General features: G+C 44.9%; 1 protein-coding gene across 3 annotated transcripts in view; it reads right to left on the bottom strand.

Annotated features, from left to right (window-relative positions):
* The window catches only part of PARD3B (par-3 family cell polarity regulator beta), a 1,283,796-nt gene that overhangs the window by 915,285 nt on the left and 341,452 nt on the right, over positions 1-27,059 (bottom strand). The window lies entirely within an intron of this gene.

Genomic DNA, 27,059 nt, shown 5'->3' with positions numbered 1-27,059 from the left:
TGTAACAGCAGACGCGTCACTGCAGCCCAGGGGCCAGGGAGGACGTGAAGGTCCCTTCAAGTAGTACAATGGCCGGTTCTTACACGATAAATACATTTAAATTAAGTTTGCAGAAATAAAATAAATTCCCTTCTTGTCATATTACCAAACTTCAATTAGGATTTATTGATTTTAGATTTCTAAAACATCAAGTAATTATTAACAGGGCTGGATTAACACCCTAAGCACTTAGAGGATTTTGGTGCCCCAATATACAGTATATCTAATTCAATATACAGTATAAACAAAAATGAACCATAAAATAAAGTTTTATTTTTTGAAATGAGATAAACCTTACAGTAAGATGGAAAAAATGTTTACGAAACGCAGAGCATCCTAGCCAGTGGTGATGTCCCACTGGGCATGACAGGCACGTGCCTATGGGCGCCACTTGCTGGGGGAAGGGCGGCACAGCAGTCTACCCTGCATTAGTGCCCTGCTAGGCCACTGGCCAGATGAAGCCAGGTCATTCTTTTTTTGTAAGATGGTGGGGATGGTGAGGTTGGGGCTGTTTTGGTGTTCTGGAGGCATCAGGAGTGGCCCCACATAAAGGGGGACAAATGTTGTGCCTAGGGTCGGCCTGACGGAGAGCACCCTGTGATGCCATGCAATACAGAGAGCACCCTGTGATGCCATACCATACAAAGAGCACCCTGTGATGCCATACCATACAAAGAGCACCCTGTGATGCACCCTGTGATGCCATACCATACAAAGAGCACCCTGTGATGCCATACCATAGAAAGAGCACCCTGTGATGCCATACAATACAAAGAGCACCCTGTGATGCCATACAATACAGCGAGCACCCTGTGATGCCATACAATACAGCGAGCACCCTGTGATGCCATACAATACAGCGAGCACCCTGTGATGCCATACAATACAGAGAGCACCCTGTAATGCCATACAATGCAGAGAGCACCCTGTGATGCCATACAATACAGAGAGCTGCCTGTGATGACATACAATACAGAGTGCAACCTGTGATGCCATACAATACAAAGAGCACCCTTTGATGCCATACAATACGGAGAGCACCCTGTGATGCCATACAATACAGAGAGCACCCTGTGATGCCATACAATACGAAGAGCACCCTTTGATGCCATACAATACGGAGAGCACCCTGTGATGCCATACAATACAGAGAGCACCCTGTGATGCCATACAACACAGAGCACCCTGTGATGCCATACAATACAGAGAGCACCCTGTGATGCCATACAATACAGAGAGCACCCTGTGATGCCATACAATACAGAGAGCACCCTGTGATGCCATACAATACAGAGAGCACAGTATGCATTGAAGGGTGTCAGCTGCGTAATTGGATGCGACTGGTTGATTACTGAGCACAGGTGTGATCACCTGCAGGACTTGTGTGTTACTCGCCGCGCTGTTGAGGACCAGGGTGTATGTAACTGTACATGTGAGAGGCCTATTACACTTAGCGCGCACACACCGCCCTCTCAATGTTCCCACTAAGATATTGTCAGGGAATAATGCGAAAGCACTACAGCGGTTACCTGCCAAATAATGAACATAACCGGCTAAATTGGACGGCTAAGAGGGAAGGCATGGACCCGCGTCTCTGGTCTTCAGGGGGGAAAAAAACAACAAAGTATTTTTTTTTACCATCTACCATTTAAGTAATTTGCAGAAAGTTACGACGTGAAATATTTTTTTACGGTGATTTGGAGCAAAATGTGGTGGATGGAAAATGACTTAATAGACCTAATATATCACATGAACGCTATGGCGCGTGCAGGCGTGCCTGGACATCTTTCCCATTCATTTAGCTTGATGCATTGTATTATTTCTGTATTACTAGATGATTTAAACAGTGAGGGAAAACACAATAATTAGACTGTTTTGTGGGGAAGGGCGATGCGGGCGGCTTTTCTTGGCTTCCACCCCAGTGATAAACCCAAGACGGGTTACTGTGTGCTATAGACTCTGCAGGTCTCAGAACAGCGGCGATTCCTGCGGGGAGAGCGACTGTCAGACCTATTAGAGTGCTACATACAGGAACAGAGACAGACAGACAGTATTAGAGTGCTAGATACAGGAACAGAGACAGACAGACAGACAGTATTAGAGTGCTAGATACAGGAACAGAGACAGACAGTATTAGAGTGCTAGATACAGGAACAGAGACAGACAGTATTAGAGTGCTAGATACAGGAACAGAGACAGACAGTATTAGAGTGCTAGATACAGGAACAGACAGACAGTATTAGAGTGCTACATACAGGAACAGAGACAGACAGTATTAGAGTGCTAGATACAGGAACGGAGACAGACAGTATTAGAGTGCTACATACAGGAACAGAGACAGACAGACAGTGCGGAACTAACACTGAGCGGACTGAACCATTAAATAACACACAAGTAAAACACACTTTGCCAAAAACGATTGATCAACGTTCATTGCTTCATTGACAGAAATAAGCATTTGTTTTTGTTTTTGGCTCTATAACCGGTAAGGTAATTTCTGATAGATCTGCATACAGCAAACACATTCTTTTACATTTATATCGTGTCAAAGTTTTATCAGGTGCTCTACAGAATATTCCCGACAGGCAGAACGTCAACTGCGTAACAACGACCAGAGAACGCCAATGTTTTACCATCATGTTTACAGTTATCACTCGTTACAAATGTTAACTAGGGCTCCAGCCAATCAGCTCCTGTCATTTTTCAAACACGTGACAGTTTGGAGCTGATTGGCTGGAGCACCATTTAATAGCTGTAACAAGTGATACAGGTTGAGTATCCCTTATCCAAAATGCTTGGGACCAGAGGTATTTTGGATATCGGATTTTTCCGTATTTTGAAATAATTAGATACCATAATGAGATATCATGGTGATGGGAGCTAAATCTAAGCACAGAATGCATTTATGTTACATATACACCTTATACACACAGCCGGAAGGTCATTTTAGCCAATATTTTTTATAACTTTGTGCATTAAACAAAGTGTGTCTACATTCACACAATTCATTTATGTTTCATATACACCTTATATACACAGCCTGAAGGTCATTTAATACAGTATTATTAATAACTTTGTGTATTAAACAAAGTTTGTGTACAGTGAGCCATCAAAAAACAAAGGTTTCACTTTCTCACTCTCCCTCAAAAAAGTCCGTATTTCGGAATATTCCGTATTTCGGAATATTTGGATATGGGATACTCAACCTGTAACAACAATATCACTCTTTGTTAAATCTTCCCCATAATGTCAACACAATTAGAATGCTTTGAATTACTAGGGGTGTGCAATAAGTTTCCGGAAGCACAAAGTATATTTACAAACAAGGTGAACATTACATTTCTTTAAAAGTATTCGCAAGAGGATTCTATGCAAAGTTGCATGCGCTCAATCCACTGTGTGATGCAGCTGGACCAGTCTGAAGCAGGAAGGTCTTCTACATGATGGATGAAGGTCTCCACTGCAGCTTCCGGTGACTCAAAACGAATCCCACACATATTGCGCTTGATTTGTGGGAACAACAAGAAGTCGCAGAAGGCCAGGTCTGGACTGTACGGCAGATAATCAAGCTTCTGGATGTGTTCATGGGCCACAAAATCCACCACTTTCCTGGATTTGGGGGCAGCTGCCTTGTCATGATAGAGAAGGGAACCACGAGCGCGTTCTTGGATGGTGCCAGGAAATAGCTTCCAGCACTTGCGACAGGCATTGGTTGGTGTATCAAATCCCCAGTGATGGTGCGCTGCTGCAAGAGTGGTACGGTAGCTACATGACCAGTCTTTGCCACAAAAGCAGCCACCAATCTGCTTGGCCACACTGCGATCACGTTGGAACTTCTGTGGCAGCGCACCTCTAGCTGGGCCAACTGTTGTTTGGTCTGGGGGTTGAAACTGTAGATCCAGGATTCATCACCACTGATGATCTCCCAGACAGAGTTTGAGCGACCACCATCCAACCTGGGCAGCATGATGCAGCATCAAGTTACCCGAGCCTCCTCCTGCTCTCGAGTCAGCTGATGGGGCACCCAGCATGCAGAAACCTTGCTCAGGCCAAGCTTTTTGTGGAGTATCCCGATGAGATGCCTACTGTATCTCCTCTAACTGTGCCACCGTCACCCTGGCGTCCACCTCAACTATGGACCACACAGCAGCAACATTGTCCTCAGTGATGGTGGACACAGGTAGGCCGCAGTGCTTGTCTTCTAGGGACAGTCTACAGTGCTGAAATTCTGCAAACCACTCAAACACTGTGGTTCGGGAAGGTGTAACCCTGACCCTAACCCAAAAGCCACTCACAGTCGGTCAAAACCCTCCTGCTGTCGCCAACCACTCTTGTAGCCGTAGAAGATCATGGCTCAATAATGGCCTCTGCTGAGCTTCATAACGAGTTCCTCAAGAGAGTGAACATGCTGACTACTTTGGTGTGCAGTGCTACTTATGTATGGTTCTGTGCCCTGACATTTCACAAGAACTTTAATCAGACTACTGGGAGGCAAAGAAGGGATGGAAATGCTAGGTGCACCCAGCCATGTTCCTGCAGGGTTGGTACAAGAACAATATTAGCACAATCTCGGGTGATGTGGGGTCCGGGTAGGAGAATAGGTGATGGTGGCTGGTCAGTGTAAATGGTCACCAAGTCAATGGAAAAAGGACTTCTTCAAGGCCAACACGTCAGTAAAGCACAGTTGGGTGGAGACATGATGGTGCAATCACATCACCCACTAAGCCACTGAGTTTACAGAGGTCAGTGGAATCTGCATCAGGGTTTCCACTGACACGTTACAAGTTTGTAAGAAACCAATAAAGGGTTACAGGAATTAAGCTATTAACAGGATGGGAAAACCCTGATGTTCTCCAGGCTGACTTACAGGGTAAAAGAACATGTCTGCAGGGCCGTTTCTTGGGGCAGGCGAGCAGTGCAACCGCAATGGGCGCCCGCCGCGGCACTAACTGTGGCTCCCTGCTTCCCCCTCCTATTTCTCCCCGAGCAACCCGCTCGTGGGGGCAGAGTTTCACGGAATGATGCGGTTGCGTCGTTACGTCACGATGCAACCCCGTCACTCTGCAAAACCCCCCCCCGCCCGGAGTACAGAGGGGGATCCAAGTTAGGAAGAGGGGAAGGCCGGCACGAGGAGTGACTGGTGAGGTGGGCAGAAGAGCGGTAATCGCCTCTGTAAGTATTCTCTCTCTCTCTCTCAATGTGTAAAATGGGGACACCTGCCGTAATGTGTGAAATGGGGACTCTTGCCTGCCGTAATGTGTGAAATGGGGACTCTTGCCTGCCGTAGTGTGGGGATTTAATGTATCAAGGGCATTGCGGTGTGTGGCATAATATGGTGCAGGGGACATTACTGTGTGGGGCTTAATATGGTAGAATTTTTTTTTCCTGTGGTGGTCGTGATCTGTTGGAGCAGTGTCAAAAACTGGATTGTGAGGTAGTCTTTTCAGACGAGGCCATGCCGATTTAAATGAGGCCACACCCATTTAGATGAGGCCATGCCCCTTGCTGGGTGCGCGCGCAAGTTTTTTTTTTTTATCTAGGTGTGTGTGTGGGGGGGGGGGGGGGGGCACATTTATTTATGTCATGGGGGGGCACATTTTTAAATCTCGCACTGGGAGCCAAATTGGCTAGAAGCAGCCCTGCATGTCTGCAAGAGGCGGAGGGGATGTAGCTCTGCTGCAATACAGGTTACTCCACCTGTCACCCGTTGTAGCATTTTGAAAAAATAGTGAATGCCATCACTAATGACAGAACATTAATACAGGCGATAGTTACTGTAATTAATGCAGTTCTGAAACCCGTACCTACCTGTACGGTGTACACTCACCCCCTAGCACTGCCCCATGACAAATGCATTTCACATTTTCATTGCGATGGGCGCGTATAATGAGATAGAGGAAAGGGATCGTTGCAGACACATCCAGCCGCCGCTCATACAAGACAGAGGAATACCAGGGACTGCGCCCCTAAGAGGTTAACCAGATAAAATGTAAATGCTGCATTGTTACAGAGGAGTCAGGTAGTGTTTTTGAAGACATGAATCAGCCCTCTCAGTGGGGCGCGGCTTCCTGAAACTTTACAAAATCAAAGGCTCTACGCTGGGCAAGTGCTATTAATCAGCGCGCCTAATGAAGCAAGTTACTCTGAATAATTCAAGACGACCAAAAGTATTAACATTTATTTAATTTTATCCATACTATCGGCGCAATATTCTGCTAAGGTTACAGAGAAAACACATTTACCCCGCTGCAGCATCAAATGGGTCAGCGGGCCGGGATTTCTAAATACCAATGCTCAAAATCGTGACCCGACGCAAATGAAAGAAAGGTCTAACAGAAGGCAGGGGGAACTATATCAATGGAGTATTAGAGATGGAGAAACAGCTCATGCACAACAAGGGATTGCTTCTCCGCGGTGGCAGCAGCTGGCGCTGCGTCTGGGGGGGCACCGCTGGGGCATTAATAAAACATTGTATGAGTGGCGCTATGCCAGCCATTGCGTGTTTTAGGTGCCCACTGACCACCAATCTAATGGTAGAACTAACCCTTCATGTTCCTCTGTCCAAATCCCCCTCCTGCTTTACAATAAAAAATTAAGTATTGAAAAAAAAAAAGAACAGAAAGATGGTTCTATGCTACACGGATTCCTAGCGTGTATTTAGGGTGAAGCTGCGTCACTTGAGACTAAGCATCAGCAACCTGAGAATGTCGACACTGCGGATATGCGAATATTCTGGGCACGTCGACGTGCGGATCACGAGAATGGATCCCAGCGTTAGAGCTAGGAATCAGCCGCTGCATTATGCTGTGGTTACAGGCTGGCACAGGCGGGCACAGCACTGGCTGAGAAGTTCGATAGACTTCTTGGAAAGCAGCCACTAACCCCTATTGCACACTGTAACTGAAGCCGCTGCGGCCGCTGTAATAAATCCTTTACCTACGTACTCTGTCCCCAGTTAGCGTACACAGTCCCGATAGAGCTAGGAATCAGCCGCTGCATTATGCTGTGGTTACAGGCTGGCACAGGCGGGCACAGCACTGGCAATGCCACAAGGGATTATGGTTGTTAATAATAAGACACATTATATATGTCTGATAGCACTTTACAACTGGGGACCAACACAATACTAACAAAACTGGACACAAGGGCTTGCACTCCATCGGCACGTCACACCAGTGCCGTAACGGTTGGCTGTCATTGCCATGAACATCTAGCCATAAATAACGGGATGAATCTACGCAGCAAACATGTATTAAAGAAAGAGACATTAAAGCGCACAAGTCAATGTCTTCCTATAGCTTTCCCGCTGTATTCCAACACGATCAACTGTTTGTCCTGGGTGAATATTAAATACTATATTGACAGCCAGCCATCAAGCCTGCTACAGTATTATCACCAGGCTACTATGGAGTAGGAGTGTGTGTGGTGGGACACAGAGGGGGGAACCTCAGGCGACCTGGCTACATTAAGTTCCCCCAGTAATTTCAGCCAGACAGGTTGTTGTTTTTCCACGAAGAGGGATAAGTATAATTGACATATACTATTGCTGTACTCTGCAGCAGGATGAAGGAAATTAGCCATCAAATGTGAATTGCTCATTTAATCAACTTCCTGTAATTAGCAGAGTTTGGCCTTTTTTTATTGTATTTCACAGGCTGGAATCCACGGAGGGTCTGTGCGGCTGAGCAATCACAGCCCAAATGTCTGCTACGCATCAGCATTGCAAATAGCCCTGTGCCAGACACTTAGAAAAACCGAAATACAATGTATCTATCCATCTGTAAGCAGCTGCAGGCCTGTGACGTGTCCAAGGGTGCCATCTCCTCATAATCAACATGGGATTGGTGCAGACCAAGACACCATGATCTCCGTCCAACAAACTGCGAGACGTATACCTGTCCTACTTTCCTTGCCACTTCTGACCCAGGCTTCTGCTTACAGAAGGAGCCATGCTCATCTTGGCTTCTCGGCTGCACCTAAGTGCACCAAGATTTATTAGCATAAGCCTTTCATCTATTGTTCTCCGCTGCAATAAAATACAGAGAACAATACAGCAGGTGATTAAGTCATTACAGCAGGAGATTAAGTCCGACTGCCCTGGGTCAATTAATCCTATTAAAGACAAAGATAAAGAGGGCTCCTTCTGTATATTATACAATCATTCTGCCAAGCGGAGAAGTGTCCGTGTAATCACAATGCTATCTTGTAACACTTTTACTGACGGCGGAGAGACGGTAATCACAAAGGTGATCCAGCATCAGGATAGCCACAGAACACATCCGCCAAGTGCGCAGACTTCCCCGCCACGGCAGAAACTCCATTTACACCAAGGTTCGTTAGAGCAATGCCAATAAATCAATCAGGGACGCATGCAGGGTACAAATCAGATGTTCCGTTCCCCCGGCGTTCCTGCGAGATGCTATTGTGCACTTCTGCTGTGAAATTTATTACAAAAAACAAAAATAAACTGTGTGATGTTTTTACCATAAGGGAAACTTCATTCAATCCCTAAATTATGCTCACCTGCGCAGGCCGGAGTCTGCACAGCAAAATGTCACTATTTATCATATGCAAAGTACCAGGCTACATTATGCAGATCACCCACAGATAAGCCGTCTCCGCAGCAGCGAGCCCCACGCCAGCAACTGTTTGTGCATATGCTGTGTGTTCAGGCAGTGCCATTTATAACACATACTCCGGGAGGCAGGAGGAGACACTCTCAGCTCTCCAGATATAAAAGTTAATCAAATGTATCAGCTTCAGTAAGATGTGAGTATAGGGAAATGGGAGGACGCTGGCTAAACGTTTCATTGCGCAGCACATAAGGCAAGTATTGTAAAGGGAGATTTCATAATTGTTGAATTTACATTGTAATAGAAAAATATTTAATTCTAGCTTTCCTTTACATTTTTCCTCTGATGCAACCATAGGATACTGTACCCATCCTATCTACTTCTTCCCTTCACCACACCCAGAGCTCTCCTGGGCTCCACTCCTGCTGCCTCTACATCCCCTCCCTTCCCCATGGCTGCACTTTCCCCTCTGGAAGACTCATCGGTTCCTTAGGTAGGTAGGAGTATTATCATCAGTCAATCCCACCTTTACACTGATGGTAATCCTCCTACCTACCTCTCCACTGCTAACCTCTCCTCCCAGTAACCCCCCCCCCCCTTCCTCAACTGTCCCCCCAGTCCCCCTTTCCTCCAAACATCACCAGCTGTGTCTCCAGGGCCATTGAGGCACCCGCAGGGCCCAGGTTCTGGAGGCTTGGCCACGCACACCCAACACAAAAATATGGTAAAAACTACCGTATGCCAATAAAATATTACAGTGAATACTAAACTGCACTGCACCCTGCAAAGTAGAACATGTGTCCCTCTCAACAGCTGACCCCCTTTGACAGGTAAGTGAATCCAAAAGACCCGTTCTTACCCAGAGATCAGGCTTTTTAAGAGTTTCCTTATCAATGTTCTTTTCTTGGGTGCATTGCAGAAATTTGTAGGAAATTAATATGCAAAAAACAGCATCTAAACTGCACATTGGGAAAAACAAAAGAAACTTGTTTTTTGTAGGAGAAATGCATTGCTATAGTTACTGCTGTGTTTTATGACTACGCTTCCAGAGATTCCCTCCTGCGGCAACAAGACAAAAAAAATGAGCACATGGCGAGTTTGATGAGCCTTAAATGTTAATATTATTATACTTTAGTTATATGGTGCCACAAGGGTTCCGCAGCGCCTAACAAAGTACATAAAGAAGCAAAAGAAGAAATCAGTGACTTACAGCACAAGACAATGCAGGACAAGTGCAAGGTATGTACACCATGCTGTAACAGTGGTCATAGTACTTAAATAAGCCTCATGGTGGCAGAAATTGAGGCCTACGCGCTGTTGTGGGGAGTATGGAGTAGAAGATAGTCTAAGTAAGAGCTGGAAAAGCACATGAGGGAAGAGGGCCCTGCTCGTGAGAGCTTACATTCTAAAGGGGAGGGGTAGACAGACAGGGGTACATAGAGAGCGTGGAACAGAGGGTTAGGATGAGATTTGGCTGGGTTTGGTGAAGAAGTGGGTCTTGAGAGCCCGTTTGAAGTTTTGTAGAGAGGTGGAGAGTCTGAGGGGGAGAGGTAGAGAGTTCCAGAGAAGTGGTGCAGCACGTGAAAAATCCTGGAGGTAGGAGTGGGAGGAAGTAATCAGTCGGCAGGAGGGTCGAGTGCATTAGCAGAGGGAAGAGGACGGGTGGGAGTGTAGAGCGAGATAAGGTCAGAGATGTAGATGGGAGAGGAGTGGGTGAGGGCTTTGTAAGCGAGTGTGAGAAGCTTGAATTGGATTCTGAAAGGGAAGGGGAGCCAGTGAAGGGCTTGTAGGAGAGGAGAGGTGGACGTAGTGCATTTGGGGGTTCATTTCGACCCGTTCGCATGCTGCTGTTTTTCGCTGGGCAACGACAAGAAGAACAAAGTAAGCGATCGCTACCGCGGTCACAAGAAGATTGACCGGAGGAAGGCGTTCCGGGGTGTCAACTGACCGTTTTCTAGGAGTGGTGCGGCGAACGCAGGCGTGTCCAGGCGTTTGCAGAGCGGGTGTCTGACGTCAATTCTGGGACCTGACAGGCTGTAGACATCGCAGCGGGTAAGTAAGTCCAGAGCTACTCAGAAACTGCACAAAGTGTTTTTGCATAGCTGGGCAACACAAGCGTTCGCAGCCTTGCTATGCAAAAAAAACCCTCCCCCATAGGCGGTGTCTAGTTGATCGCACGGGCAGCAAAAAGTTGCTACGTGCGATCAATTCAGAATGACCCCCTTGGTGAGGAAGATAATCCAGGCTGCAGCATGGAGGATAGATTGGAGTGGAGAGAGCTGTATGTCAGGAATGCCAGTCAGGAGGAGATTACAGTAGTCCAGTCTGGAGAAGACCAGTGAGTGGATGAGGGTCTTAGTGGTATGCTGGGTGAGAAAGGGTCTGATCCTGGAGATGTGTGTTAGATGGAGACGGCAGGTTTGTGAGAGGTGCTGAATGTGTGGTGTGAAGGAGAGGGAGGAGTCAAGGATTACTCCAAGACTGCGCAGTTGGGGGCTAGAGGAGACAGTAGTGCCATCCATAGATAGTGAGATATGGGAGGTGAGGTTATACAAATAAAGTTGTCATAAATGGAGCCCTAAAAAGAAAAAAGAAACAAACAATAACCTCCCAAAGTTAGACGTCTACATTCCGCTCGCTGGACATACTGTAGGTGTCAGAAGCTCCATATGAAACCGAAAGCGTTATATGACGCACGGTACGTGAAATGCTCCCGATTATCTTCGGAGTCGCTAGCTAGGGTTCTAATGAGGGACTATCCCCAAAGAGATGTGGGTGAGCGCGGATGATCCCTTCCAGACAGGTGACGATGTATCACTCTCAGATCACACCTGCTGACAGCTAATAGCTGCGTACGCCGAGACGGTAACACGCCGACCGAGGCCGCAGTATGCTTTGTATGCTAAATACCAGGGAACGTACAAATAAACACTGACAGTCGGAGCGCCAATTGTGCCGCTGTTTCCCCCCCATAGAATTAAAATGTACCGGCTGATATTTTGACTGCCCATTGAAAACCTTTGGGAGTCAGGAGATGAATCTCCAAACATACAGTTGAAGCCTTTTTATAATAACAAATTAAACACGGTTGGAAATGTCAACATTAATTATCCGCCTCTGCATCACCTAGAGCTTCCAGATCCACCTTAAGTGATCATAATATGCATCAATTAATTAACTCGCACAAACTAATAAAAAATCATTTGGCGTCTGCAGTTTTGCGCTGCTCAGGTGTTCCCTGTTATGCAGATTAGGTGCAGCGTCGCTGAAAGGTTACTCGCTGCTTCCTATATAAATAGCACGAGGCTTATCTGGTCAAGTGGACTTGTCTCACCGCCGGCTTCTCATCACTTACTTCACTTCCACGGCTATTATCTTATATTGTGTCCTGAAACTGTCATTCCTGTTAGCAGCAAATAGAGGACAAGTAATATTGCTACCAAATTCTTCCGATGTGCGGCAAACCTGCCTCATCTGCCACTCCTGTCTGCCCCTACAGTAAATCACACTTCTACGCAAACATAAAACTGCTGACAAAGAAAATGTATCTGTCCGTGCAGAGACCGAAAGGTTGCAAGTAACTCTATACTATATATCAACTTGCATTGCGCATAACCATAGCGTGCAGTATTTGTATTGGTGCGCCATCTACTGTACTGACATGTAAACTGAAACTTATGAGTCAAGATAACCTGCCTGATTAGTGATTGATATACAAATCATATATAATAGATCATATATATATATATATATATATATACACATATATATATCTTAGCATTCGGAATGTGCAATATAAGTGTATTCTGTATATAAGTTTATATATGCAGTTATTTTGGACTTGAGGAGCCTGCACACACCAAGTGTCAGGTATCTTTTTTTTCCCCTTTATTGCTCCTCTTTCCTGATGTCACAGCGAGATCATACATACCTTCTCTTTCTAGATCACTAAGCTATACAACAGTGAAAACGTGATACATATTCATCCAGTAGTGTTTGCGTGATGCCGGAATGAACAGACAAAAATTCCCAAAAATAATTTTTTTATCTCCACAGTTCATAAACAGTCCCTAGAAGTAGATTTCTAAAAACAAGTCCTCAGAACATCTTGCAGAAAAGTGAAGTTGTGTAACGTAGAGAATCCCCGTCTCGCAATGAGAGGCCTCAAACACCACATACTGTATGTACAGATGGAGCCAGGTTCATCTAGGTTTCTCTGCTGCACCTAGGTGCACCAAGGTTTATTAGCATAAGCCTTTCATCTATTGTTCTCAGATGCAATGCAATACAGAGAGAACAATACAGCAGGGGATTAAGTCCGACAGCCCAGTCTCAGTTATTCTTATTAAAGGCCAAGATAAAGATGGATCCATCTGTATATAAGAGATGGCAGTTAGAGAATGCTGCAGATGGCATACTTATAGAAAGAGGAAGGTGATTACTTTAGCACCACTGCATACCAAATCTTTATTTTTTAATAACACTCCCACACACATATACACTCACACACACACATACATACACACACACACACACACACACACACACACAAATTCCACAGTCTAATAAAAGCAAATTGACTGCAGCCTACATTTTTGGATTGTTATATTTTACTAGTATAGATGTGTTTGGTTTTACGGTGTGGTAATAAAATGCTTCTATACTACAGTTTGTCATTTATGTTTTTGTTTTATAGGCTTCTGTCTTCCAGTTGCTAATTTTATTGACCCGGCTGGCAGTAACTTTCAGCACCGCAGCAAATTCACACCAGGATTAAGGAAAAAATTGCGCAGAAGACAGGATTGATGAATCCGAGAACGAGAACGGAGGAATCTCATATTAATACATCATGATAACTGTGGTTTCCCCTTTTAGAAACTGGACTAATAATCCGAGCGGGCCGTCCTCTACCACTGTCCGCATATATCATTTAACGTTAATCTATACGGTGTCACAGCAAGCCATATTAATAGGAGATTGAAGATGACCCTAATGTCTTCCATATAGATGACACGGTATGAAATATGCCCGGGGCGAGAAGACCTATTGTGTTCATAAAGATAAAATATCGCCGCAATATAAAAATTCCAGTTATAGCGCACATGATTAATAACTAGATTCTCATATTGGTGATAAAACTAATAAATAAACATTACTATCGATGCCACAGAACCCAGACATCAGTCTTTCCCGTTAATCTGATTTGCCATCTCTTAGCCTGAAGGTAGAACGGCGTTCCATCCCAGCGTGTGTGAATACAGCGATTTACCTGGAACCGAAGGAGGAAGAGATATTAAAATATGGAAGATACCCAAATATATGTGTCTTGGATTTCTTACTCTCATGAGCTACATATTATAATAACGTGCAGAGAAATGCAAATGGCATCATTAGTCGCTATCCGTAGATATCAATCAACCTAATAACATTAAGGGGCACGGCTATAAGAAGTACCGTAGTGGAATCCATGACCTGATAAACCAATGTTTTCCTGATACTCTGCCTATTACATTCAATCCCCTAGTGTCCGGAATTCAACAAGAGAATGTTCTGCATCAATACGGTTCCTCACTGGCGTCAGGATACACGCAGCACGTGTCATTATTAAACGCCATCAGACCGCTGCGCTAACGGCTCTACCGTGTCCTAACTAGTTGCTGCGTAACACGGGACAGCGCCACGAGAACCTTTTCAGTTTATACAATGTATATCCTTATATAAAACAACATTAAAACACATCACCAGGTTACAATGGATCGATTGATTGATGGATTGATTGATCGATTAACTTAATAGTTTGTTTAAATTATTATTATAATTACTGTACTAAACGGTCGAGTCACATTATTATGGCCACCTCCTGACATCGGTAGCGTGTAGCCCATGAAGCACGTCACACGCTGGCTTGGTGGGTATATAATGTGTGTGATACGCCGTCTGCACACATATCACTCGTTGCTGGCTTGGTGGGTATATAAGGTGTGTGATGGGCCGTCTGCACACATATCACTCGTTGCTGGCTTGGTGGGTATATAAGGTGTGTGATAGGCCGTCTGCACACATATCACTCGTTGCTGGCTTGGTGGGTATATAAGGTGTGTGAGGCCGTCTGCACACATATCACTCGTTGCTGGGTTGGTGGGTATATAAGGTGTGTGATAGGCCGTCTGCACACATATCACTCGTTGCTGGCTTGGTGGGTATATAAGGTGTGTGATACGCCGTCTGCACACATATCACTCGTTGCTGGCTTGGTGGTTATATAAGGTGTGTGATAGGCTGTCTGCACACATATCACTCGTTGCTGGCTTGGTGGGTATATAATGTGTGTGATAGGCCGTTTGCACACATATCACTCGTTGCTGGCTTTGTGGGTATGTAAGGGGTGTGATAGGCCGTCTGCACACATATCACTCGTTGCTGGCTTGGTGGGTATATAAGGTGTGTGATAGGCCGTTTGCACACATATCACTCGTTGCTGGCTTGGTGGGTATATAAGGTGTGTGATAGGCCATCTGCACACATATCACTCGTTGCTGGCTTGGTGGGTATATAAGGGGTGTGATAGGCCGTCTGCACACATATCACTCGTTGCTGGCTTGGTGGGTATATAAGGGGTGTGATAGGCCGTCTGCACACATATCACTCGTTGCTGGCTTGGTGGGTATATAAGGTGTGTGATAGGCCATCTGCACACATATCACTCGTTGCTAGCTTGGTGGGTATATAAGGTGTGTGATAGGCCATCTGCACACATATCACTCGTTGCTGGCTTGGTGGGTATATAAGTTGTGCGCTGGCTAATTGGGTATATAAGGTGTGATAGGCCGTCTGCACACATATCACTCGTTGCTGGCTTGGTGGGTATATAAGGTGCGATAGGCCGTCTGCACACATCACACGTTGCTGGCTTGGTGGGTATATAAGGTGTGATAGGCCGTCTGCACACATATCACTCGTTGCTGGCTTGGTGGGTATATAAGGAGTGTGATAGGCCGTCTGCACACATCACTCGTTGCTGGCTTGGTGGGTATATAAGGTGTGATAGGCCGTCTGCACACATATCACTCGTTGCTGGCTTGGTGGGTATATAAGGTGTGATAGGCCGTCTGCACACATATCACTCGTTGCTGGCTTGGTGGGTATATAAGGAGTGTGATAGGCCGTCTGCACACATATCACTCGTTGCTGGCTTGGTGGGTATATAAGGTGTGTGATAGGCCGCCTGCACACATATCACTCGTTGCTGGCTTGGTGGGTATATAAGGTGTGTGATAGGCCGTCTGCACACATCACACGTTGCTGGCTTGGTGGGTATATAAGGTGTGATAGGCCGTCTGCACACATATCACACGTTGCTGGCTTGGTGGGTATATAAGGCGTGTGATAGGCCATCTGCACACATCACTCGTTGCTGGCTTGGTGGGTATATAAGGGGTGTGATAGGCCGTCTGCACACATATCACTCGTTGCTGGCTTGGTGGGTATATAAGGTGTGTGATAGGCCGTCTGCACACATATCACTCGTTGCTGGCTTGGTGGGTATATAAGGTGTGTGATAGGACGTCTGCACACATATCACTCGTTGCTGGCTTGGTGGGTATATAAGGTGTGTGATAGACTGTCTGTACACATATCACTCGTTGCTGGCTTGGTGGGTATATAAAATGTGTGATAGGCCGTCTGCACACATATCACACGTTGCTGGCTTGGTGGGTATATAAGATGTGTGATAGGCCGTCTGCACACATATCATTTGTTGCTGGCTTGGTGGGTAAATAAGGCGTGTGATAGGCCGTCTGCACACATATCACTCGTTGCTGGCTTGGTGGGTATATAAGGCGTGTGATAGGCCGTCTGCACACATATCACTCGTTGCTGGCTTGGTGGGTATATATGGTGTGTGATAGGCCGTCTGCACACATATCACTCGTTGCTGGCTTGGTGGGTATATATGGTGTGTGATAGGCCGTCTGCACACATATCACTCGTTGCTGGCTTGGTGGGTATATAAGGTGTGTGATAGGCCGTCTGCACACATATCACTCGTTGCTGGCTTGGTGGGTATATAAGGTGTGTGATAGGCCGTCTGTACACATATCACTCGTTGCTGGATTGGTGGGTATATAAGGTGTGTGATAGGCCGTCTGCACACACATCACTCGTTGCTGGCTTGGTGGGTATATATGGTGTGTGATAGCACATATCACCCGTTGCTGGCTTGGTGGGTATATATGGTGTGTGATAGGCCGTCTGCACACGTCACTCGTTGCTGGCTTTTTGGGTATATATGGTGTGTGATAGGCCGTCTGCACACATATCACTCGTTGCTGGCTTGGTGGGTATATAAGGTGTGTGATAGGCCGTCTGCACACATATCACTCGTTGCTGGCTTGGTGGGTATATAAGGTGTGTGATAGGCCGTCTGCACACATCACTCGTTGCGGTCATGGGTAAAAGGGGCGATTTATCCGAGTTGCAGAAAGGGAGGATTATTGGCTTTTGGGCAAAGGGTGGCGGTATTCCTGACAGCGCAGTTTGTGAGCTGTCCGCGTGCTGCTGCGGTGAAGGTGTATCGTGACTGGACAAATGGCACCACTGCGAATATCCGACTTGGAAACTGGTAACTGGGGGAATCTGCTAACTGGGGGCTACCAGACGTGTGTCCAAAATGACCGTTCAGACCATCTAGCTGCTGTCCGTGCCGCACACGGCGGTTACTCCGGCTATTAGCTGCTGGCCATAATAAAGTGATTCCACCGTGTATTATTATTATTCTAATACTAGATAGGGGGCACAGATTATTCTTCTGTTACTCAAAGGGTCACATATTATTCTACTAAAGGGGGTACAGGTCATTATTCTAGTAAACGGAGCAGAGAAAGCATTAATCTGGATAAAGGGGCACAGAACATAATCCTGTAATTGAATCTGTGATGAAATAGTCACAGCTGGCTGCGGACTGCGCTGGTGGAAGACGCCATGGCTCCAGAGAAAATAATACATTTCATGCAACGTTGCTGGATTACCCATATACTAGACCCCGGACTTGTATACTGGACCTGCCTCCGCCTCACCCCTGCCTGCCTGTCATACTCAGTCTATGTAGCAGATCCTGGTGCGACTATTATACCGTATTCTGATCACCGTACCGCTGTGTACCTCTGCTTATCAGTGACCAGCGCTATATAGATCACTGGGACGGGTGGAAGGAGGGAGACGCAGGTCCATCGCAGGCAGCGGAGAGACCACGAGAACGCAGAAACAGCTGGTTTGAGAAATGTATTACTTATTATTAAATAAATAACTCGTCTGGTTGATTTTGTGCTGCAAACATAGATATGTCTCATAGTTACTTTTATATTTTACGACTACAAAGTCAGGGGCCACAATATTCAGTCCGCTGCAGTTCCTCCCATAAATATTATGATTAATGACGTTCATTTATATACTGTACCCATACTCTGGTGCACTTTGCAGTTGGGAACAGAATAATAATAAAACGAGACTGAGTCTTAACAGACAGAGAGGGCCAGAGGGCCCTGCTCGAAGGTTTACAATCCATAGAGAAACTAGACCCTAATCTCAGGAGCTGAAACACAATTCACAATGAGACCCTGGGCCGAGCATCTGACACGCTCTACTCTTGTATGGATTCCTGGGCCCAGGAGCAGACACTCTATTGTGTACAGTGGCTATTACTAAGTAGTCTATAGAAAGATCACGGTATATGCTGGCGATACCCTTTGGTGCATGGAAGGATTTCATGGTAGTGTGTGTCAAAGCAAATTGCGTAGCCATTGCCCCGCTGCTCACAGATAACACAATTTGCAGGGAAGCACATCTCATGAGGTCTGTGAAATCAGTGACTCTCCCACTGGGGACTGTGATTGGCTTTATCGTTATCTTTAAGTCCTATAGATCAATATTTATTTGATTCAATGTATAATATACTGCACACAATCCATAGTCACCTATTTTCACCTCTCTTGGGGAGGAGCCTGTAGGAGAGACTAAGATGATCCCTGATGGGGGTGGGGCCAGGTTCATCGCATCATTAGGCCCCGCCTCTCACAGCTTAACACCGTGAATCGCAGGTCTCTGATGCGGGGACAATTCTCATAAAACCGTGTCAACAGCCCATGCCATTCAATATGCCCGCCCATCCAGCCCAATTCACTAGGAAGCAGGCGGCCCCACCCACTATTTCAGAGGCCCAGAGGATGACCCACAAATGTTGGGCGTCTCCCAGACCTTCCGGAATAGCAGGCAAGTATGACACAGGGGGTCTATATTTACTAAGCCTCTGAGGGGTAAATGTATGAAGCAGTGATGAGAGAGGAGAAGTTAGCCAGTGGAGAAGTTGCCCATGGCAACCAATCAGCTGCTCTGTATAATTTTATAGTATGCATATTATAAATGTTACTTCAGTGCTGATTGGTTGCCATGGCCACTTCTCCACACTTATCACTGCTTCATACATTTACCCCTGAGAGAGATAAAGTGGATGGCGATAAAGTACCAGCCAATCAGTTCCTGACTGCCATGTTACAGAGACCATTGCACAATACTAACAAAGCACTTTATATACTACATCTGTCACGTTATAGTTGTGGCGCTCGGTGGGTCACGTAACGGCAGGAGTGCGCCAACAAGTTGCCGTCCCATAGTCACCGAGCTGCGTTTTATATTCTGCATCGTTAATGCATTTGGGAAAAAACCTATATAAATGTTCATGTTTGGAAACAATAAACATAAAAAAAACCCCAGGCCCGCACTGCGTCTTAAAGGACACAATACATTAGCACGCTCCAGTGACCTTCACGGTTTGGGGTCAGTAGTCAAACATCCAGCGTTGAGGTAAATGACACTGGTCAGTAGCAAGTTACAAAAGGAAACAATGGCCGCCTGTGCGCCATACTAGTGAAACATGAAAAGGTCTCCGCACCACTGGCCATGCAGAGAAGGGATTCATTAAGTAAGCCAGTGTGTAACATAGGAGGTCTGTCATTGCCTGGATAAATACATGTCTTTACATAGGTTCCATGCTTCCTGTAAACAAGGAGCGGGTGTTCGTCCCTCGCTAGTTACTGTCCCCTGAGGCCGGCCCTTGTGCTGTGGTGTCTCAGGCCTGTCAGTGTGACATTTCCTCTCCGGCGTATGAGGTGGTCTTCATGTGGGCTCCGTGTAACTACAGAAGAATATATCACTATATCAGCAGCGTGATCAATTGTCGTATAGAGCCAGTACAATGATGGTGTGCCCGCCTGGCGTCCCTACCCCTGCCGACGTCACCGGGGTGGTTTGTTTTATGAGGTGATCCTGACAGAATACGGTATTAATAACGTCACATATCCAAGCTCTGCAGGGCCGGATGGTGGCCATAACAAACATGGGAGATTACAATCTGTTCTATTGCAAAATGGCAATTTTCAGGCTTATGGAGCAAAGACTGAGCAACACTCGAATACTGTAAACCGCGTCATGGAATACGGATGTTCCAGAGCGTAACGCAGAGATCTCATTCAGTTCCGTGAAGTAAAAATAAGCAAATATACAAACTATATGATAATAAGCAACCAGTCCACGGGCGCTGCATTCCGAAGTGAATCTGGCTGCCACGGTCGTCCGCACTTGCGCCCACTTTGCGTCCGACTCGGGTCTTTCTTCTATGTCCCAACTGATGGTGTGTCCAAAAACCATTATGTCAGAATATTCAGGGTGACACACACGTACAGTGCATACTGCCAGCCACGTAACACCTCACCAACAACACCCAAATGTTACACCCACAGAGACTCAAATCCCCTCCATAGGTGATAACCGATCAGTGATTATGGAGGACATGTACTAAGCAGTGATAAAAGTGGAGAACTGAGCCAGTGGAGAAGTTGCCCATGGCAACCAATCAGCTGCTCTGTATATGTTTATAGTATGCAAATTATAAATGTTACGTCAATGCTGATTGGTTGCCATGGGCAACTTCTCCACTGGTTCACTTCTCCGCTTTTATCACTGCTTAGTACATGTCCCTATAAAATAGCAAAGGGGTCATTTGCTGACGTAAAGTATGGGTCTATCTACTAAGTCTTGCATGGAGATAAAGTGGACGGAGATATCAGCCAATCAGCGCCTGACATTTTTCAAACACGACCTGTAACATGACAGTTAGTAGCTGATTGGCTGCTATCTCCGTCCACTTTAGTAAATAGACCAGTTGCATTGTGTCGTCTTTTAACCGACACTCAGTTATCCATAAAACTATCTCTCACAGAACAATGATGTTGTGCTCAAGTCATACTGTGTATTTATAGGTTAGAGCGGTGGGAAAGGGGCTATCTACCGCCATAGAACTATTGCCGCAGATCAGATCTGCGTCTGCTCTTACACGTCTGCGAATCAGCATAAACACAGAATGGGGACTGCAGCTGCATTCTGAGTTTGTATTATATACTTTATTATAATATAGAACCATAAACGGTTCCGTACGGACACAAAAGTCATTAACGCTAATCTGAGTTTTGACAACTTCATTTCACTTTATTAAAAGAATATCCTGTTACGATGAAAGATGTATAAACACTGGAGAGACAAACATCATGTAGTCACTTAGAGACGTCCGAGAACTGAACACATTGTACAGAATTAGAGATGAACGGGTTCGGTCCCCCGAACTTTGCCTTCTGAGTCAGGCTCGGATTTTCCCTCTTGACTCGGAAACCCGAACTCGGCAAAACGTCATCATCCTGCTGTCGGATTCTCGTGGGATTTGGATTCCATATAAGGAGTTGCGCGTCCCCGCCATTTTCACTCCAGTCTCGGAGAGTGAGAGGACGTGTCCTCAGTGTTCAGTGTCTGTGGGGGGGGGGGGGCGGGAAAGTGGGGTGGCGAGCGTTGTGCTGTGTTGTGCTGTCCAGTCACTCAGTGTATTGTGCTGCATCAGTCCAGGCAGTCACAGTGTTGGTGTTCTCTGCTGCCATATATCCAGTGTAGCTGTAAAGTGGTGCTGTGTTGTGCAGACTAGTCCAGTGTAGTCAGTGTATTGTGCTGCATCAGTCCAGGCAGTCACAGTGTTGGTGTTCTCTGCTGCCATATATCCAGTGTAGCTGTATAAAGTGGTGCTGTGTTGTGCAGACCAGTGGTAGTGTCCTGTCCATCAGTCATTCCAGTGACAATATAAGCTGCTGCTATATATCCACTGCTGCCGTATAATAATTATAACAACCTGTTGTGCTGCATCAGACCAGTGGTAGTGTCCTGTCCATCAGTAATTCTAGTGATGATATACACTGCTGCTATATGTCCACTGCTGTTTGTTTCTATAAGTTCATGTGCTGTTTGGGGACTATTTTTTAAATCTGCCATCCTGTCTGACACTGCAGTGCCACTCCTAGATGGGCCAGGTGTTTGTGTCGGTCACTTGTGTCGCTTATCTTAGTCACACAGCTACCTCATTGCGCCTCTTTTTTTCTTTGCATCATGTGCTGTTTGGGGAGTATTTTTTTGAAGGGCCATCCTGTCTGACACTGCAGTGCCACTCCTAGATGGGCCAGGTGTTTGTGTCGCACACTTGGGTCGCTTAGCTTAGCCATCCAGCGACCTCGGTGCAAATTGTAGGCCTAAAAATTATTTTGTGAGGTGTTCAGAATAGACTGGAAATGAGTGGAAATTATGGTTATTGAGGTTAATACTACTATGGGAGCAAAATTACCCCCAAATTCTGTGATTTTAGCTGTTTTATGGGTTTGTTTTTTTAAATCATCCAGATCCAAAACACGAAAATGGAATTAGAACCAAAACACAAAAAGTGCCAGCCGCACATCTCTGTACATAATACGCTAGAGTTATAATTACTATTAATGATAAGTACAGAACCCCATATACAGGGGCCGCAGCAGGATCCTGCGATACCTTCATGTTCTGCAGGCTTTCACGTTGTCTTCCATTTTACAAACATTTCAAGTGCGCCAACAAGCTCTTTACATCTAGCAGGTACCTAAAGCTGTAACAAAATGGTTTCTATAGACATTGGGGGTAATTCAGAGTTGATCGCAGCAGCAAATTTGTTAGCAGTTGAGCAAAACCATGTCCACTGCAGGTGGGGCAGATGTAACATGTGCAGAGAGAGTTAGATTTGGGTGGGTTATATTGTTTGTGATAGGACGCAACAAGACCTTTCCACTTCATCCGCAACTACTCAAATTTATGTCTATAGCTTACCAAAACCATCTGAATTCTCACCTGTACCAATGTTATCTGTATTTTTACACTATGAAAAGACATCCCCAATCTGCTCACTACAGTTCTCTCTTATGCAGACTCATGTATGTTTTTTTATGTAATGATTGGCTTGTAATTGGCATTGCATGTGTGGGGAAGTTGCACAGTGAATCCTAGTTTATTACTGCATGCTCTCTGGTGTTTACCACCTTTGACCATTTGACCATTGTGGACAGGTGTACTATATCTTTACATTTAGTGAGGTGTAGTCATGGTGTAAAGGACACAGTGTGATTCCTGATTAGTAAAATAAACAAAAACAAAAAATACCAAACACTGAGCAACATCCCCAAACAGGTCATTTCAACTTTAAACTCGTCATTTATTTTGTACGGTCTGGACATGACTACTAATAGCAAATGCACAGACAAAATTCTTAAAGCTATGTGTGCAAATGCTAGGAGCTTGGGAGACAAAATTCCAGAACTAATTGCGATAATGACAAGGGATAACCCAGATTTTGTCGCAATTAGAGTCATGGTGCAATGAGAATCATGACTGGGACAGAGCTATACCAGGATACAATTTATTTAGGAAAGATAGAATAGGAAGAATAGGAGGAGGGGTAGCAATGTATGTGAAAAAAAGCATAAATGCTACTTTAATACAAAATATTGAAGACAAAACTGAAGCCCTTTGGGTCACCATAGAAACCTGGGAGAAGGACATTATTCGCATTGGGGTGATCTACAGACCACCAGGCCAGGGGCAGGATTTGGACAGGAACCTATTATTGGACATCACTAAAATGGCTTTAAAGGGAGAAGTCATAATCATGGGAGACTTTAATTTACCTGATGCAAATTGGGAGGGGTCTTTTGCAAGTTCAGCTACAAGTGGCAAATTTCTAAATTCCTTACAGGGATGATCTCTCAAGCAATTGGTGAGGGAGCCCACTCGCAAAGACTCAATATTAGATTTAATTCTTACAAATGGTGATAGGATATCCAACATATATGTGGGTGAGCACCTGGGATCCAGTGATCATCAAGCAGTATGATTTAGTATAAAGACAGGATCCAACTCCTGTCACACAAAAATAAAGGTGTTGGATTTTAGAAATGCTGACTTTGCAAAAATGGGGAGATGTTTAAGTGATTCATTGGTGGACTGGAGGAACTTGGAAGGAGTGCAGTAGAGGTGGGAAAAACTGAAAAGTGCAATACTAAGGGCAACAGACCTTTGTATCAAAAGGGTTAGGAAAAGCACCAGGAAAAGGAAGCCAATGTGGTTCACAAAAGAAGTATCAACTAGTGTGAAAGCAAAAAAGATGGCTTTTAGGAAATACAAACAGACTCAAAATAATAACGACAAAGAGGTGTATCTTGACAGACGGAAGGATGCTAAGAAAGTGATCAGACGTGCAAAGGCAGAAGCTGAGGAGAAAATGGCCCAGTCAGTAGATAAAGGGGGCAAAACTTTTTTTTAAGTATATAAGTGAAAGGAGAAAATCAAATGGAGGAATAATAAGACTTAAGACAGAGAGTGAGAATTTGGTGGAGGGAGACAAGGCAATAGCAGATCACCTAAATAATTATTTTTGCTCAGTATTTACTACAGAGGAAGGGATGGAGCCACAGTTAAGTTGCAAGGACATTCATAAAAATAAGGCAGATGAAAGTACATTTACAGAGGAGAAGGTCCTAACAGAACTTTCAAAACTAAAAGTGGATAAATCAATGGGACCAGATGGGATACACCCAAGGATACTCAAAGAGCTAAAAGATGTGCTGGTTACACCTTTAACAGAATTATTTAACCAGTCACTAAATACAGGTGCTATTCCAGAGGACTGGAAAAGAGCAAATGTAGTTCCACTGCACAAAAGTGGAAGCAAGGAAGAAGCAAGTAACTACAGACCAGTAAGCCTTACATCAGTAGTAGGGAAAGTAATGGAAAAACTATTAAAAGAAAGAGTTGTGGAATATCTTAAATCAAACAACTTACAGGATCAAAAACATCATGGATTTACTGGTGGGAGATCATGCCAAACAAATCTTATTGACTTTTTTGACTCTGTGACGAAAATAATAGATCAAGGAGGAGCTGTAGATGTAGCATATCTAGACTTTAGTAAGGCATTTGACACTGTCCCACATCGCAGACTGCTAAATAAACTTGAAAGCGTGGGGGTAGATTATAAAACGGTTAAATGGATAAGAACCTGGTTGCAGGATAGGAAACAGACAGTTGTAGTAAATGGAGTGCAATCTATGGAGGGAAATGTTACCAGTGGAGTACCCCAGGCATCTGTACTTGGTCCAGTTCTCTTTAATATCTTTGTTGGTGACATTGCAAATGGTATTGAAGGGAAGGTATGCCTTTTTGCAGATGATACAAAGATATGCAACAGGGTAGACACACCGGGAGGGGTAAAACAAATGATTGATGACCTAGGTAGGCTTGAGAAATGGTCAAGAACGTGGCAACTACAGTTTAATGCTAAAAAATGCAAAATCATGCACTTGGGTCTCAAAAACCCAAAGGCTAAATATAGTATCAAGGGTACTATAATGGAAACTACTGAGGAGGAAAGGGATTTAGGAGTCACTATTTCAAGTGACTTGAAGGCAGGAAAGCAATGCAACAAAGCAATGAGAAAGGCAAGTCAGATGCTTGGTTGTATAGGGAGAGGAATCAGTAGCAGGAAAAAAGAAGTAATAATGCCACTGTATAGGTCATTGGTGCGGCCTCATCTGGAATACTGTGTCCAGTTCTGGAGACCATATCTCCAGAAGGATATAAATACATTAGAGAGTGTACAAAGAAGGGCAACTAAAATGGTGCATGGCCTACATCACAAAACATACCCAGAAAGGCTAAAAGATCTTAACATGTATAGTATGGAGGAGAGAAGGGAAAGGGGAGACATGATACAAACTCTCAAATATACCAAAGGTTTTAACAAAGTCCAGGAGGGAAACATTCTTCAAAGGAAGAGACGTATTAGAACTCGAGGACATACACTGAGACTGGAGGGGGGGAGGTTCAGGGGAAATTTAAGGAAAAATTACTTCACAGAAAGGGTAGTGGATAAGTGGAATAGCCTCCCATCAGAGGTGGTAGAGTCTAAGACTGTAGAGCAATATAAACATGCTTGGGATAGGCATATGAATATCCTTACAAAGAATTAAGATTCAAAAAGGGTTGAGATTGCCTACAGGATAAAAAAAAAAGGGCAGACTAGATGGGCCAAGTGGTTCTTATCTGCCGGCAAATTCTATGTTTCTATGCAGGGTAAATACTGGCTGCTTTATTTTTACACTGCAATTTAGATTTCAGTTTGCATACACCCCTGCACTGCACATGGTTTTGCACAACTGCTAGCAAATTTGCTGCTGCGATCAGGTCTGAATTACCCCCAATGTCTGACATGACAACTATTTACAGTTTCTTAAAATGCTGCAGAATTTAAAAGCTGCTCCATTGTGTCCAGGGGAGATTTATCAAAGCTTGACGATACATAAAGTGGAAAGAGATAAGGGGCAGACTTAACAAAGAGCATTATTCTTGTTACTAATCTTACACGGTGCTACAGCCAATCAGCGCCTGTCATCTTTCAAACACACAAGCTGATTGGCTGGAGCACTATTTAAGATTAGTAACAAGAATAACACTCTTTGTTAAATCTGCTCCAAAGCACCAACCAATCATTTTGAAGGCTATGGAGGATATTGACCAACGCTGGGAGAGAGATAAAATTCCCATCAGATTTTGTCGGTTCTAAGCGCGGCCTGTAAAATTACAGACGCAGATTTACTTTCTCTCTCTCCACTTTATCCCCTGTCAAGCTTTCAGAAATATCCCCCTAAATTATTTGTGCGACACCCCGCATTTAACATTAAATGCTGTCTATTGGAACGCGTTTGTAGAACTTAGAGGTGGCGTTATAAACGTAGTGTATGAACACCCATTAAATATCCCCGCAAGTTTTTTCTGACCTTTTGCATTTAGCCCTGAAAAGGCTCGCCGCTAACCGCTGCCGAGTAATTACAAAGGGGCCCCCAGCCGGTCTCCCACATGGGGAGAGGACGGTTTGATCTCCAAAGTAAAATAATCAGTTTTACAGTTTAATAATAAATAAGTGATATTATTCTAGATACACGGTCGCCCAATTCTACGTTTTCCCAGCACAGAGCCGTAAGTCGTGTACAGTAAGTGACACAA

This window comes from Pseudophryne corroboree, chromosome 7 (assembly GCF_028390025.1).
Source record: "Pseudophryne corroboree isolate aPseCor3 chromosome 7, aPseCor3.hap2, whole genome shotgun sequence".
In the NCBI taxonomy this organism is placed as follows: Eukaryota; Metazoa; Chordata; class Amphibia; order Anura; family Myobatrachidae; genus Pseudophryne; species Pseudophryne corroboree.
Note: the sequence above shows the minus strand (reverse complement) of the source record. Positions and strands in the feature narration are given on the sequence as shown.